The following is a 3,015-nucleotide window of genomic DNA, read 5'->3' as shown; positions in this document are numbered from 1 at the left end:
GAGAGACTCCTTCAAATATTTAGCCACTGAAAACCTTATATATAGAAGTATAACACTGACCACACTGGATTATTGAATATTGAAATATGAGGAAGTGCAGCAGAATATTGTCAGATACAGTGTTGCAAGATGAACCACTGAGGTTGGAAGACACTTAAAATATGATTGAAGAAGAGCTGCTTCCTCAAAATATAGTTTATTATGATGATATAGATGGAGCAAAACCATCAGAACATTCATTTCCTGATGTGGCACAACTCAAAAGGAAGAAGGAAAAAAAAAAGGTAAGCATCCACTAATAAGCAGAACATGGGAAGTATAAAGTATGAATCTAGGAAATCAGAAATTTTCAAAAATTAAATGCAACACATAAACATCTGTATCTTAGGCATTAGTGAGATGAAATGGACTTATATTGATCATTTTGAATCTCATAATTATATGGTTTACTATACAGGGAATGACAACTTGAAGAGGAATGGCATCACATTCATCATCAAAAATAACATATCAAGATCAATAATGAATTCCAAATCTGTCTGTGATAGGATAATATCCATACACCTACGAGGAAGACCAAGGCGCTCTTGTAGCATAGTGGTTACGCGTCAGACTGCTAGCCTCAAGGTCAGCAATTCAAAACTATCAGCTGTTCTGTGTGATAAATATGAGGCTTTCTGCTCCCATGAAGATTTATAGCCTTGGAAACCCTATGTAAGGTCGCTGAGTAAGAACCGATATGGCACACAACCACCACCACCACAAAGAAGACCAGTTACTACAACTATTATTCAAATGTACACACCAACCACTAAAGCCAGTGATGGTGATATTGAAGAATTCTATCAACTTCTTCAGTCTGAAATTGATCAAACTTGCAATCAATATGTATTGATAATTACTGGCAATTGGAATGTAAAGGTTGGAAACTAAGAGGAAGGATCAGTAGTTGGAAAATATGGTCTTGGTGATAGAAAAGATGCTTGAGATCACATGATAGAATTTTTTGAGACTTATGAGTTGTTCATTGCAAAAATCTTTTTTAAACAACATTAAAGATGACTCTACACTTGCACCTCACCAGATGGAATACACAGAAAACTTTTTTTTTTTTTTTCTTCATGAACAATTGGGTTTTTTTAACAGTAAATTTGAAACTCTTGCCTTTGGCAAGGGTATTACCAGCAATTATATCAGGGATAGACAATTTTCTACATTGTCAAATATACAAAAATTCCTTTTGATTTTCTTCAACACTGATCAGCAAGCAGATTCAGTTCATATTTGGTTTATCAATCTGTTGAGTTAAACTAAGTTTATTCTTCAGAGGACTCTGGCATCTCAGGTGGAGGAGGATAAGGAAGTCTGAAATAGACTTTCACGGAGTCATAGATGAACCAGTAGTGCAGTAAGAGTGCCAATCATGAAGACAGGGCAAAGAGTCCTTTCCAGACACCTTTAAATCCAAGTTTACGGATGACCTGAGAAGCACTACTACCATTCTTTTTATTTAACACAGACACCACATAATCAGCAAGGTAAGAAACAATTGCAGAGTACTCCAACAATATAACTGGTCACAAAGTTTACAACAATCAGTTCTCCCTTTGAACATTCACTCTGGGGTCTGGGAAACACAAACTTATACAAAGCTTCAACAGTGCATTCAAAGCAGGCAAACTTCATCACGATGTATGGGATCTGTCTCATCCAGAGAGGAGTTTCCCCTTTGTAGAATGCATTTAAGTCTTCTTCCTTAAGTATTTTGGGAGCTGAATCCCGCAACGTGTTGACAAAACCTGACTGAGTTTAAATTAGAAACTTAGCAGCTTCTATAGGAGCAAGGGCTATGCCAGCAAATAATTCAGCACTGGCAGAGGAAGCCAAATACAGAGATGTACTTCAGAGTTAGGTATTCTCTTCTCCAAGCATGTTGCTATACAAGACTTTGAAACTTCATAAAAGCCAAACTTGCAAAGTCCCTACATAGAGTAGCCAATGAAAGTTGGAGCCCACCCTTTAACCAAACTTTGAACACCATCCTCTTTAAGTGTAGCGGAGAATCCATTAAATATGCCCTTGTATTCCTGGGGGTCCACCTTCGTCTACCTCCTACTATTTCACCTTCCTTTCTCTTTTAGGTAAGTAGACTTTTAATCCTGCATAGGACATTTCACTAAATACAGAGGAAGGACAAAAGTGTGTGCCAGACCACAACTTAAGACCCTACCAAAGCCACACTGCACATAAAACTTCATGGAGCCATATTCACAACTGTACTCTTCCATGGCGGTAGCTGCCACATTGTGGAAGCAGCAGAGTGAACCTGGGGACCCAGAGGGACTGATACAGGGTTCTGACTGGCCATCTTGCACCAGCTGCTGGTGTGGCACGTTGAAGGGGTTAGCCTGTGACAGGTGAACCATCTTTGCCTAAAATGGCGGACATCAGTCCCATACCACAGATAGGCTGAGGCTCACAGAGCTGCAGAAACCATTTTGACTACATCTGTGAAAAGAGATGGTGGAAAAGCTTCATATCATCAGCCAAAACAAGGCCAGGGGCAGATTGTGAAACAGACCATCAATTGCTCATATCCAAATTTAACCTGAAGCTGAAGAAAATTAAAACAAATACAGGAGAGCCAAAATATGATCTTGAACCCATTCCACCTATATTTAGAGATCATCGGAAGGACAGATTTGATACATTCAACATTAAAGACTGAAGATCCAAATAGTTGTGGGATGTTATCATGGACATCATACAGGAAGAGAGCAAAAGGTTCTTAAAAAGACAAGAAAGAAGGAAAAGACCAAAATGGATATCAGAAGAGATGTTGACACTTTCTCTCTAGCTTAGAGATATTAAAGAAAATTGAAGAACTCAAGAGCTGAACAGAAAATATCAAATGGCAGCATGATAAGAAAAAAGTCAAAATGTGCAAATACCTGGATTTAGAAACAAAAGGAAGAACACATTCCATATTTCTCAAGCTGAGGGAACTGAAGAAAA

General features: G+C 38.2%; 1 pseudogene; it reads right to left on the bottom strand.

Annotated features, from left to right (window-relative positions):
* Positions 1 to 1,273: 1,273 nt before the first annotated feature.
* Positions 1,274 to 2,426, bottom strand: LOC102837953 (annotated as a pseudogene).
* Positions 2,427 to 3,015: the final 589 nt, after the last annotated feature.

The sequence above is a fragment of the Chrysochloris asiatica genome, unplaced genomic scaffold, assembly GCF_000296735.1.
Source record: "Chrysochloris asiatica unplaced genomic scaffold, ChrAsi1.0 scaffold00462, whole genome shotgun sequence".
In the NCBI taxonomy this organism is placed as follows: domain Eukaryota; kingdom Metazoa; phylum Chordata; class Mammalia; order Afrosoricida; family Chrysochloridae; genus Chrysochloris; species Chrysochloris asiatica.
Note: the sequence above shows the minus strand (reverse complement) of the source record. Positions and strands in the feature narration are given on the sequence as shown.